The sequence below is a fragment of the Microtus ochrogaster genome, chromosome 21 (assembly GCF_000317375.1).
Source record: "Microtus ochrogaster isolate Prairie Vole_2 chromosome 21, MicOch1.0, whole genome shotgun sequence".
In the NCBI taxonomy this organism is placed as follows: domain Eukaryota; kingdom Metazoa; phylum Chordata; class Mammalia; order Rodentia; family Cricetidae; genus Microtus; species Microtus ochrogaster.
The window spans coordinates 5302272-5316300 of record NC_022022.1 but is presented as its reverse complement, the minus strand read 5'-3'; the positions used below and the strand labels follow the sequence as shown (position 1 = coordinate 5316300).

Genomic DNA, 14029 nt, shown 5'->3' with positions numbered 1-14029 from the left:
AAAAAAAAAAAAAAAAAAAACAAATAAAGATAGCATCAAATAGCTAACTTTATACTGCAATATAGTGAGCACGTAATACGTGTGTTGTGTTTTCAAAGATTAGGTTCTTTGAGGGAAAATAGAGAAATATCCACTCCTGATAATCATGTGACGTAGCGGTATTTCCCCAGTCTGCACTTAGGTAGATACCTTTAATGGAGTCAGAAAATGGACTCTTCCATTCTATGCTTTCAAGTTTGGGGCTCCCAAAGCTGTGCTGCAGCTGCCCAGGGCCCAAACGGTGTGTCAGCCTGTGGAGTCACGGCACTAAGGAAGTCCTGGAGGAATCTGGCAAGTCATTTATCTTCCTCCTCCTCCTCCATCTTCCTCTTCTTGTTCTAAGGTTTATTTGTGAGTGTTGTGCTCTCATGAATGTCTGTGTGCTCTGTGTCTGCCTGGTTCCCTTGGAGGTCAGAAGAGAGTGCTGGATTCTCTGAAACTGGAGATACAAATGGTTGTGAGCTGCCATGTGGGCGCTGGGAAACGGGGTTCTTCTTCAAGAACGAGCGCTCTCAACCACTATAAATAGGTAAATAGTCATCGCTCTATTTACCTGTTGTTTGGTTAGAGATTTTAGTCTGAAGTTAGAAACTCTCAATTTTCGTTACATTTCACCCCAGGTTTTCTGGATTTTCTATTTAAAGATAGTACTGATTTTAAGATACCCTGTGTTGTCTCTGTAAGTATACTTGTGATTGTTGGTCTGTATATTCGGATTGTTTTAGGTTGTTGATTAAATTGAGTTGCTAATCTAGTTCAAAGCGTCCACCATGTAGACATGTGCTGTGTTCGGACTCAGTTCACTGACATAGTCAGTACGATGAGACAGAAACTCAAGGGTGCGCTCTTCATTGGGTTGGTGGGTCCTCTGCTCAAGTCTCCTCTCCCTGGACTTTGGTTGATGAACATTATGCTCTTTCTGTCTTCCAAAGACCCAACCCAAATGCCATCTTCCTCAATTCCTAGAGGTAGCAGAGCTGTGGTACCAGCACACCCATGACATCTATTCTCTTTCGAGTGGCCAAAACAACTTTGTGTTGTTACCACTACGGATCGCTCCTGGGCAACACAGAAGGGCCGCTGTGCCGCTGGTTAGTTTTTTGTCAACTTGACACAGCTCCAGGAAGAAGGGATCTCACCTGAGGAAATGTCCCCATTGGATGGTCTGTAGACAAATCAGTGGGCCATTTTCTCGATTAATCATTGACACAGGAAGACATTATGGACAGTGCCATTCCTAGCAGGTGGTCCGTGGGTTATATAAGAAAGCAAATGGTTCACGTCATAGGGAACAAGCCATTAAGCAGTGCTCCTCCATGGCTTCTGTTCAGTTCCTGCCTCCAGGTTCCTGCCCTGACTGCCTTCAGTGATGAACTATGACCTGGGATGTGGATGATAAATAAACCCTCTCTTCCCCAAGTTGCTTTTGGGTCGTGGTGTTTATTGCAGAAATAGAAAACACAGAAGGATTTTAGGTTCTGTCCCCCTGTGCATCCATCCCACAGACCATGACAGAGTAGCCCTGACTAGCAAGTGGTATTCAAAATTGTTTATTGAGCTCAACCAAATTGATTTTTTTTTTTTTTTTTTTTTTTGCCTTGGTGGGCTTGGCTTTGGGCACTGTAACCTGGATGCCTGGACTTCAATTCTCTTTTGGATGAGGGAGTATCTTAAACCAGGCATGGTAGCCCATGCCTATATTATCAATACTCAGAAGCTAAGGCAGGGGAGTTGCCATGAATTTGAAGCCAACCTGGGCTACATAACAAGTACCAGGCCATCCTGGGCTACAGAGTGAGACCCCAGTAACAAACAAACAAACAAACAAACAAAAAATGTCAATGATTTCAGGATGAAAGGGATTGCACGCTGTACCTATTCATTGTAATTATTCATAAGCACCAGCAAAACAGTGTGAAGTGACCAGATTGCTTCTTTTGCTCGCCTTTGCAGGCAGAGTGCACAGGCTTCATAAACTAACCGACCCCTTCCATCTTTAATATCTATGATTCTTTGAAATTTTATGCAGACAAGTGCAAGCTGATGTACACTGGGCGGAACAATTGAAGCCGCTCATACTCGCTGATGGGCTCGGAATTACTCTACTTGTAAAGTGCGCAGGAAAAGGATCTCAGATTCATTGTGGATAGCTCAATGGAGACATCTGCTCGCTGTGAGCCGCAGTCAGAAGGATGAATGAGATATAATAGGCCGCATTAACTTTGAGAATGGAATAAAGAAGAATGCAGAAAATAATATAGTGCATGTAATTTGGCATTGACTATTTCTGTAATTACAATAAAACATTTTAATGATATACATTGATGTTATGACTTCACCTTAAAATCAGAATTCAGCACCGGGTCCTTTCATTTCAGAGACAACAAAGCAGAATTACAAAGGATCCAAAGGAAAACAACAGACAGTCTCAAAGACATGCAAGGGATTTGCCTGTAATGAGAGACTGAAAAGACAAGGACATTTTAATTTGGGTAAAGAGGGTGGGGGGGGGGGCGATGACATTGTATAAATTTATTTAAAATTAATGAAAGTTTCAGAAAATGGCTAGAGCTAGCTTCTGATTATCTTTGGTAATGGAGGTCAGAGATAGGCAGGATAATTGAAATCCCCGATTATCTCCAACCTTCATTTTAGCCATTAGCAGTAGCATCCCACCCCAGCACAGTCTTAACAAATGGGCAAATGTAAGGCCCAACAGCCCAGGGATTGTGAAGTGGACAGCCATGGGAAAGGCAGCCTGGTGTAGCCGGCTACCTGTGCCATATACCAGCAGGAGGCCTGAATTCCAGTCCCTGCTCTCCATCCGTCACCTACACAACCTTGAGTGATGTGCTTGACTTCTGTCCCCACGCCTAAGCCTGTTGGAAGAACTACATGAGCTGGTTGGAAATGCTGGTGAGCTGTACCCCTGTGTTGAGGATGGCTGTGCCAGCTTCTCGTTCAACATGCCAGCCTCGGGAGCTGGCATGGTCCTAGCGCCTAGGTCTCATCCCGCATAGTCCCTTCACTCAGTGTCCTGCTTCTTCTGCTCTTGGGAGGAGGTTTCTGAAGATGAATGAAGAATGCCCGTCATCTTCAGAAGCATCTTCCACATCCTATCCCCTGGCTCCCGGGGAACCTGGAGAGGTGTTTGCATACGTTTTCCGTTCATTTTAAGGTCATCTCACATAATCTTCCCAACAACCCAGCAAGGCAGCAACCACCATTCTCCTCATCTTTCAAATAGAGGCACCGAGGCCTTAGTGACTCGCTTTAGAATGGAGAGCAGCCACAGAGTAAAGAGGACGCCTATGCCGCTGGCCTATGGGGTGACTTACAGAGTTTAGAAAATGGAGCTAGGTGGCTCTGGCTCCCCCGCTGAGAAATTTCATAGTTTTCTTGAAGCTCCCGCCCTGTTCCTCAGCACCCAGTCAGGACTCACTCTCCCCTCAAGCCCAGAGCCTTCTCTTCCCTAGAAGCCCAGCATATCCGCCTAGGCACCCCTGGTTGTAGTCCTGAACATATCATGTTGCTAAGTGTGGAAGCCCCTAAGCCCAATTCAAATACTAGTCAGTGATTAAGTTACACAAGCTTGTTAAACCCGGAGTCATACAAGACAATGGAACCATTCCTGAAGCCTTTATTTTAACTTAAAACATCCCTTGGGGTCCTGATGTGGGCCAACACTTTGTCTTTAGGGAGAACCCTGGTCCTTAACCCTTGTGTAAGTCACAGAGTTGACATTTACGCAGTGGTTTTTTTACCCCTCTTGTCTTCAAAGTGGAGTGGTATCTGAAAGCAGTTTGAGAAGCCATCGAGTTTTTCCAGATGTGATGATGTTTCACAGCTGGCCTTCCCACACTGCTGACAGCACACCATTGACTTTTAGTTGTGTGTGTATGCATGTGTGTGTGATGTGTTGGGAGGCGGTGTGCACACGAGTATCCCAGGAGGCCGGAAGCATCAGATCCCCTGGAGCTGGAGTTTCAGGAGGCTCTGAATCATGTAACTTAGGAACTGAACTCTGCTTCTCTATAGAACAGTATTCTCTCTCTCTTTCTCTCCTCGTTTTTTTTTTGTTTGTTTGTTTGTTTTTTTGTTTTTTAAGACAGAGTTTCTCTAAGTAGCCTTGGCTGTCCTAGAACTCACTTTGTAAACCACGCTGGCCTCAATTCCAACTCAGAGATCCACCTGCCTCTGCCTCCCTAGTGCTGGAATTAAAGACGTGCGCCACCACCGCCCTGCCATAGCAAGTGCTGTCTTGGCCACTGCTCCACCATGCTAAACTTTGAGTAATTCACTCCAAATGCCTATCTCATACTTAGAGCTATAGACATGATTTCTTTTCTGCATCTCTGTTTCATTATTTCAGTACATTTAATTGAATCATATAGCTATTCTAATGTGAAGAATCGGTGCAGATAGTTTGTAAACATGGACTCTTGGTGAGCAGGCAGCTCCTGCAGAGGGCAGGTGTCCCAGGGTAGCCTATTACTAGCAGAGATGGCTCAGCAGACCACAGGCCTTCGATGTATAGACATCAAAAGAGGCAATGGAGGCCACAGATGAATTAGCCATGTGTCATCACTTGAGAGTGCCCCTGCTCAGCATGGCTTCTGTCTCATACTTCTGCCCTGAAAGCTGAGTTCCTTGAAGGTCTAACTTTCATCTCTGTAGTAATTCCCAGAAGCCAGCATAGTTATGAGTACATATTGGGCCCTCGCTGAACATTGGCTAACCAAGCAGCTAACAGGACAAACCTAAACTCAGTTTGGCCACTGTATACCCTCTGGTAGGGATGCCGAGCTTCAAGCTACTGTGTGGAAAGAGCTAGCAAATGAGTTTCTAATGTTGCTGCAGGATTCGTTCACGCGTGCATTTAGATAACTGAACGATGTAAAGCAGATATTAAGGAGTGGATTCCGTGCACTATGAAATTCACCTAGGTAACTCACTTCTATAAAACAACAGCGAGACAACACTTTATAACATTTCACAAGGGATTAGGAATGTTCTTACGTGGGGAAAAAATCTGTACTTCCAACATGGTGACCGGCGGCAAAAAGCCTCTTTGATGCTTATGTTCAGGGCCAGTCGGGCCGAGAAAAAAAAAATCTCCCCTATCGATGCATCCTTGCAATATCTAGTTTATTGTATGCTTTTGTGCCAAAGAGAGACGTCATTAATGGAGCACAGGAGAGAAAAGCCAAACCTGAAGGCTATTAAACCTGACAAAGACATTCTGTGCTACGGGATTGGTTGGGAAGATGGGGGTAGAGTGTTGGTGACGGCAGGCAGAGCCTGTTTCCCAAAATAAAAGCAGATAACACATTTAGGCTTGTATTCAACAAATGAGTTTCAATCTGAACCAAAATATACGGAGTGAGCACAGTTGGAACATTACAGAATGTTTACATGACCATAGGAAAAATGAGATGAGAAAGCATATACATATTCCATCTAAGTGTACGCACACACACATGCCCGTGTGTGCAGACAGAATGGAAATGCATGTAAGATCAGATGGATGTAACCTGTCTCCTCGATTCTCCGGACCGGGGATCTGCAGGCCACTTTCACTGATTGGCTCTGGAGGGCCTGTCTTTCCTTCAACAGGTTGTGAAATGACTCTAGAAGAGGAAAAGTGGATAACAGTGTGCTGAGTACATCTCGAATGCCCGTCTGTATGTTTAATAAGTCCTTTGAATATGAATTGCCTTTTTTTTTTTTTTTTGAGATAGGTTCTCACTATGTAACTCTGGCCGGCCTGGCACCCACTACACAGACCAGGCTGGCCTCACAGATTCACCTGGCTCTCCCTTACAAGGCCTGAGGTCAGAGGTGTGGCTGAAGAGGCCAGAGACTCCTGATCTCCTGGAGCTGGAGTTACAGGTTTTTAGTCTCACGTGAGCTCTGGGAAACAAACTCAGGCCCTCTGTAAGAGTTTTATCCTCTCTTAACTCCTGAGCCTCAGATTTGACATTTTGAGAGTCGTTTGTTTTGGTTTTGCTTGCTTGGTTTTGGTAGCCTTTCTTCCAATTTTATAGAGTTCTTTAAAAAATATGTTTTCAAACCAGCCTACAATTCACAATCCCAGTGAACCTAGACAACAAAGAGAACCCTATGAGACACATACGTGGATCTAATCTACATGGGAAGTAGAAAGACAAGATCTCCTGAGTAAATTGGGTGCCTGGGGACCACGGTAGAGGGTAGAAGGGGAGGGGAGAGGAGCAGAGAAGAATAAATAGCTCAATAAAAACAATGAAAAGAAAGAAAGAAAAAAGATGAAAGAACTTAAAAAAATAGATTTTTTTCAATGTTGGGTGGTGGTAGTGCACACTTTTAATCCCAGCACTCAGGAGGCAGAGGCACACAGACCTCTGAATTTAAGGCCAGCCTGATCTACGGAGCGAGTTCTAGGACAGCCAGGACTACACAGAAACTCTGTCTTGAAAAAGCCAATACAAAATATATATATATATATATATATATATATATATATATATATATATATATATATATATAGTTTATTTTTATTTTATGTGTATGAGTGTTTTGCCTGTGTGTGTGTGTGTGTGTGTGTGTGCGCGCGCGTGTGTGTGTGTGTGTGTTGTGTGCACATGTGTACCATATATGAGCCTGGTCCCAATGGAAACCAGAAGAGGGTGTCATAGACCCTGGAACTGGAATTACAGACAGTTCGTGAGTCACCATGCAGTACTGGGAATCCAACCCGGGTCCTCTAGAAGAGCAGCAAATGCTCTTAACTACTGAGCTGTCTCTCTGCCTTTATTTATTTCTATATTTATTTTTAAAGTTTCTCGAGACAGGATTTCTCTTTGCAACCGCCGTGGCTGTCCTGGAACTCACTTTGTAGACCAGGCTGGCCTCGAGTTCTCAGAGATCCACTGGCCTCTGCCTCCCAAGAGCTGGGATTAAGGGTGTGCACCACCAATGCCCGGTACCGGCCCCAATTTTATAGTTCTCTTAAATGAGAATTTTCTAAAAATTCTGTCAGCAGCTTAAGTGTCAGCTTTGTGATGTGATGTTTAGCCAAAGATCATCCCTATTTTTCATCTTCTAATGATCTATCCAAAAAAGTCTTTTATAGCTTTAACCAAATCCTTGCTATTTAAATGGAGCGGGGTGGGCTTGGAACATTAGAAGAATCTTGTAGGTGTTAATTGATCAGATCGCCTGACTCAGCTGTCACCCCTCATATTCTCCAGCCAGTGTGGGAGAGTGACAGATGCCATACATCTCTCATGCCACAGGAGTCGCTTGAAGCGTGCGTATACCAGGTGTGCCCTTCCGATTTAACTGGCGACAGCTCTCTCAGGACGCCCAGGAGTGAGAGTCAATGGCAGGAGAGTGGACCCCTCACTCATCTTCGAGAACAGAACCCAATGCTTACCTTCCTATTAATACTCTGAAATACAAAAGTAGTACAATCGTTCTTGAAAAAGATTACTGAGGGGACTTCCTGGGCTATGGAACAATAGTTGGGTTGTAAAACCAGGAATTTGGTCAGGTGTAATGGCACACTCCTTTAGTCCCAGCACTTAGGGGGCAAAGGCAGGCAGGTCTCTGTGAGTTCAAGGCTAGCCTGGTCCACACGGTGAATTCCCAGACAGCCAAGGTATATGGTGAGAACCTGTCTTGAAATAAAAAGAAAGACCAGGAATTAGAACCCAAAGATGACAAACCTGGTAAAAAGTTGGTTACTAAACTCTTGGAAATGAATACATACTCATATGCATACTCAGTAGAACCTTCTAGAAATCAGTCAGGAAGAATGTCTGTAGTTTTTTTTGTTGTTGTTGTTTTAGTTTTGTTTTGTTTTTAATTCTTTGGGGACCCGCCACCCAGCTCCCAAGTAAATACATGGAGACTTACTCTTACTTATGAATGCCTGGCCTTAGCTCGGCTTGTTTCTAGCCAGCTTTTCTTAAATTATCCTTTTGACTCTGGGCTTTTGCCTTTCTCTATTCTATATACCTTTCTTTACTTCTTACTCTGTGACTGGTTGCGTAGTCACGTGACTGGGTGGTTTGCCTTCTGGTATCCTCCTCTCCTTTTTTTTTAAAGTAGTTATTTATTTATTATGTATACAATATTCTGTCTGTGTGTATGTCTGCAGGCCAGAAGATGGCACCAGACCTCATTACAGGTGGTTGTGAGCCACCATGTGGTTGCCAGGAATTGAACTCAGGACCTTTGGAAGAGCAGGCAATGCTCTTAACTTAACCACTGAGCCATCTTTCCAGCTCTCTCCTCTCCTTTTCTTGATCCTCCTTCTTTATTCTCTCTGCCCGCCAGCCCCGCCTAGTTCTCTCTCCTGCCTAGTTATTGGCCGTTCAGCTCTTTATCAGACCAATCAGGTGTTGTAGACAGGCAAGGTGACACAGCTTTACAGAGTTAAACAAATGCAACATAAAAAAATGCAACACATCTTTGCATCATTAAGCAAATATTCCACAGCATAAACAAATGTAACACATCTTAAACTAATATTCCGCAACAGGCGTCCTTCACTGAGCCATGCTGGTTTAGCTGCAAATTTCAGACTAAGTCACCCGTGTGAAATTAGAGATGGGAAAATGAATGTAAGCACCGTACACACAAACACCATCTATTTCAACAAGGTCGTCGGTAGGCAAGAGAGATATAGGATAGGTGAGCGTCCAAGGTGAGACAGCTCGTGCAGGAAGCAGCAACCGCCAGGTTTCTTTCTCACCAAAGGAACTATCGTGGGTGATCTTAACCTTCTGGGCTGGGTATTTTAAGCTTTTAAAAAGTAGCAATGGCAAGGAGCTCTTCATTGGTTCTTTGTGATTCTCAGACATAATTAATAACAGATGGCTTGCAACTAAACAACGTACTAGAAGTATGTGGGATTTCAATAGCCACAGGGATATGGAGTTCCTGTCTTATTCCTAAAGAGTCAAGGTCTTTGCATAAGGCAAGGGGTGGCAAAGGAGGAAAGCCCAGCCTTGTCCCTCCCAGAGAGGCGCTACCCACCCTCTGCTCATCAGCACCTCTCTCCAAAGTAAAGTCACTTAAGATAAATGAACTCTGCAGCTCTATTGATTGAGGTAAACCCCACCACACTAATTCAGGCTTTCAGGAATGCTAATACAAGACCGAAGAATCAGGGAATTAGCTGAAACTTTTATCCTTTTCTTCTTCTTTTTTTCTGGAAAGGATCTGCTCGACTCAAAATTAATTGCTGCGAGAACTGGTTTTACATTATTTCCCAGAAACCCACTAAATTAGAATGGAAGGACTGTGAGTAGCGGGAGCCGCAGACACCGGAACCCGGGTCCTAGGGCACTGTGGGCACAGTGTGTAATTCTCTGCAACTCCCAGGTGGCCCTTCCTGCCATCCATGGAAGATGATGGAGAACGATTTCCATGCTTGTTGTGGTCCCCCAGCCCTGAAAACACCGTTGTAAAGATTAGAAGGCCACCTCTCCTCACTCCCTTTTATCGTTATCCACAACTTTCTAAAATCACCAAATTGAGCCACGTGGCCCAAAGGCGAATTTTAGGATCTGTTTGTGTGTTTGTTCATTTGCTCACCAGTTCATTCCGCATGTGTTTATCAAACCCCTCCTGAATGCTAGATACTAACAGGCAGAAAGAGGGACTAGGATTCTGTCCCCATCCTCGAAACACTGGCTTAGGAGGGGAGTGACGCATGCACACAGACAGCTATAACACACGGAAGAAAGCAGCAAATGCTTTAAATGGGCTCAGGTAAAGTCCTGCGGAAGGACCACATATGATCGGCAAGAGCAGAGAACCCATCCAGGAGAGACAGCATCACTGGACCCCAGAGAATGCATAGCACAGGATGCCAGCCGACATAACTGGGGGAAGTGTCAGTGCCGAGCCAGAAAACTGCTCAAGTATAAACAAGCCATGCCCAAGAAGGCCAAGTCACTACAGGATGCGTGCAAGTTGCTACAGGAGCGTGCAAGTCGCTACAGGAGCGTGCAAGTCGCTACAGGATGCATGCAGGTGAATGTAGAGAAAAGTGGACCAACTGAGTTGGGATCTTCTCGGTGGAGGGTGAGAGAGTTGCTGTTTGGTTTCCTGGGCGCTGGAGAGCTATTGAAAGTTCTTAAACAGGAGGACGACTCAAACGACCCTTTACTCAAGGGCCGGCTGGCATCGGAGTGTTGGCTGTACAAAGGGAAGTCCACACTCTGGGAACAAGGCTGAGGAACGTGCTGAGATGCAGCAACAGCTTGCACGGGGGTGGGGAGACACAGGCAGGTAACTGGCAGCGTGGGGATGCTCTCGGGAGCCTCCAGGAGAGCACTTGTCCACACGCATGAGTCCAGACAGAAGGTAGCTGGATTAAGAGTAATCTTTTAAAAAGGCAGCGTAGATCTCATTGTTCTCCCGCTTAATGTCCAAATGGCCCTCACTGCATTTAGAACAAAATCCAGACTCCTTCCCGTGGCCTGGCATAAACCCCATATACCTGCCCGGCTTTGCTCCTACCTCATCTCTTAACCCTCAGTGCTTCAACTTCAGCCTTTTCGGCCCCTCAAACGCACCAGCCAAGTTCATTTCCGCCTCAGGGCCTTTGCATTTCCGACCTTCCCTGTCCATAGCTTTCTGCCCTCTGATCTTCACAGGGCTGGCTCTCCTTAGCAGGCTCCACTGTCACCTCTTCATGGAGGCCTTTCCTAATAGGTCATTTGTCACTCGCGGACACTGCCACGTCCTTTCCCTCTCTGTTATTCGGCACAGAACTTACCCTACACAGTCTGTAGTAGGTCGGTGTTTAAGAGCACTGACTGCTCTTTCAGAGGACTTAGGTTCAATTCCCAGTGGCTCGCGACTGTCCAGAACCCCAGTCTCAAGCAGATCTTACGCCCTCTTCTGGCTTCCACAGGCAGTGCATGCAAGTGAAGGACAGAAAGGCAGCGAAGCAGTCAGACACACAAAATGAAAATAAATCTAAGAAACAAAACAAACATCAACAACAGGAAAAAAAAAAACAACGAACAAAACAAAAACCACCCAGTACATACCAGGTACTGGACAGCTAATCAGTGTGAACAAGAGGGATCTCTGTGTGCAGGGTACATGCAGTTCTAAGTCGCAGCATTCAGGTAAATTAGACAAAAGTACTTACATGTGTAGGGCTAGACCTTGAGGGGAGGGAGAACAAAGTTTGACATCCTTGCACGCAGAGATGAAAAGTCAAGAGATCCTACCAGCAACTGTTTAGAACCTGCAGACATCCCTTCGCGTTCACCTTCGATTTCCAAGCCAAGGCCCTTTGTCTTGTGGGGATCTTTTCCAGGCTACCTTGTCTGAAAGTAGTTTCTGCGGGTCCTATTTTAGAATCCACACGAATCTGCAGTGCCTAGGTCGTGTAAAATATTAATAACTACCACTCACAAACACTATGCCCCCGGGCTTCGCAGTATGTCTCCGTTAATGCATCCCATGACCATGTAAGACGGAAGAAAGCGACTCCTGCTTTTGCAATGGAGGAAGCCGAGACTAACGTAGCACATACCTCGAAGAGCGTCAGGTCTGGTGTTCAAGTTCGGCCTGAGTGGTCCCAGAGCCATGTGCTGAAGTCCTTTGCAGCATGCTCAGTGCGGTGGGGGACAGACTTTTCTTTCTGAAGGGACTGTGACTTTTGGAAACAGCCAGAAGCCTTGGGACACAATCTGGTTTCAAACCAAAGGACGGGGGAATGCTGGCTTTTACGTGGACAGCTGCTCACAGTGCTTAGTGGGGACTTAGTTTTTCACCCTTTCTCTCTTGAGTCTTGATTACTTCAGGCTTCAGTTCTTTGTCAGAAGGCCCTCCTGTCCCTTGCCTTTCCTCATGGCTTCCTTCTTATATTTAAACACGTTTTATAATGGGCTGCTGTTTCCACGGAAATGGGCTGCTGTTTCCACGGAGAAGGGCCGGGGTAGAGGTGGGAGCTGGAGGGGGAGGTGGGCTGGGGAGGTGATGGTGGGTGGGTGGGGCTTGGGGGCGGGGCTTAGAAGTCATCTTGTCTGTGGAAAGGAACTAGAGAAAAATGAAGTCTCGAGCTTGGTTCCGAATATTCCTTCCTCACTCTTTGAAGTCTGTGGCCTTAGGCAAATATCCGAGTCTAGATTTACTTGTTTTCTGCGGCGCAGAGCTACACGGAGGTTCAAACCACACCCCAAGAGAGCCCTCTGCAGGGCATAAAGTTCTGTGTAGCAGCAAAGAGCCTATTACCACTGTCTTCATCACAAAATGTGAGTGTCCTCTTTAGAAGACCTAAACCGGCAATTGCGCTCTTTGTGAACTACCTAAATCAAACCCATGCCTGCCTTCATGCTTCACCCCCAAGCCGCCCTCCACCCTTGGCCGTCGTCTTTGATCTCTGTACCTGGTGCCTGGTACCTGGATGTTTGTCCTGTCTAGCATGGTAGTCAGTCGCTGGCCACATAGAGCCACTGAAGTGTAAAATAATTAGGATGAAATTAGATATTAAATATCAGGATCTTAGCCATATTGCCTTTATTTTAAATATTGATATAGCCTAATGTAGTCAGTGGCTCTCATATTGGACAGCACATGTAGGGAATATGTCCACATTTATGAAAAAATCTAGCAGACAGGACCTTGGTGGAGTTTTTCAAATACCATTTTTCATAACCTTATAGCCATAATGAAAACCAACATGCTGTTACTAGGTTGACAAACACCTTCCATTTGCTCCTCATTAGCTACTTGTCCTCACTGCTGTCACAGACCCCGAATAAAAGCAGTTAAGGAAGGGATAAAGTCCAGAATAGCCGGAGAGAAGGCAGGAGCATAAGAGGCTAGAACAATCCCCCTGCAGTGAGGAGCAGACACATGAGTGCTGGTCACAGTCCCCTGCAGTGAGTGCTGGTCACAGTCCCCCTGCAGTGAGTGCTGGTCACAGTCCCCCTGCAGTGAGTGCTGGTCACAGTCCCCCTGCAGTGAGTGCTGGTCACAGTCCCCTGCAGTGAGTGCTGGTCACAGTCCCCTGCAGTGAGTGCTGGTCACAGTCCCCTGCAGTGAGGAAGCAGACTCATGAGTGCTTGTGTTGGTTGCTTTCTCCTTTTTCATCTTTCTGGGACTCCAGGTGGTGTCACCCACACTCAGAATGGGTCTTCCTTTTATCGACCAGAAGTATGTCTTCTAGCCAACTCTAAGTTCAGTTATTGTGACCAAACCATCAGGACTTCTTTTGTTGTTGTTGTTTTGATTTATTATTTTTTGTTTTATGTGCTTTGGTGTTTTGCCTGCATGTATGTCTGTGTGAAAGTGTCAGATCTTGGAGTTACAGGCCGTCGTGCGCTGTCGTGTGGGTGCTGGGAATTGAACCTGGGTCCTCTGGATGAGCAGTCAGTATTCTTAGCTACTGAGCCATCTCTCCAGCCCCAACCATCAGGACTTCTTAAGATGAAACCATAGAATAACAAGAGCTGGAAGGACGTTAGCTATTGTCTCTTCCAACATCCTAACTTTTCAGCGTGAGAAAACTTAACCCTAAAGTGATGAGTTTGCCCACTCCATCCAGACATCTCTTCAGTGCTGCTCTCGGTGTCACTGTAGGTGGCAGAGGTGTCTGTCCCTCTTGCTGGACTCCTAATACCATCTGCTAAGGAAGAAACATTGCCTGAGACGCAACTCCGACTGCCTGCTTTGCCAACCGACTTTCTTCCTCACGCTGGGTCCCTGGGACTGCTGGGCTCGTGCTGGCAGGAGAACGTGCACACCCTTGCTTTGCACCTCTGTGGCCTCACCCGTGCTAAGGCCGGATGCCTCGGAGCTGGAGTACTCAGTAACACAGAACTGGAATAAACTCCCCAGGCCCAGCTCCATCCTCTGGTCTTTTTCTTGGTGGTGGCGCCTGCCTTTAATCCCAGCACTCGGGAGGCAGAGGCAGGAGGATCTCTGTGAGTTCGAGACCAGCCTGGTCTACAAGAGCTAGTTCCAGGACAGGCTC

General features: G+C 45.9%; 1 protein-coding gene and 1 non-coding gene across 4 annotated transcripts in view; one reads left to right on the top strand and one right to left on the bottom strand.

Moving 5' to 3' along the window:
• Bcl9 (B cell CLL/lymphoma 9) overlaps positions 1 to 14029 on the top strand; it is an 86838-nt gene that overhangs the window by 10354 nt on the left and 62455 nt on the right. The window lies entirely within an intron of this gene.
• On the bottom strand, positions 7048 to 7133 carry LOC113457288. The gene has a single exon (XR_003377913.1). It is a non-coding gene; the product is annotated as a small nucleolar RNA SNORD71 (small nucleolar RNA).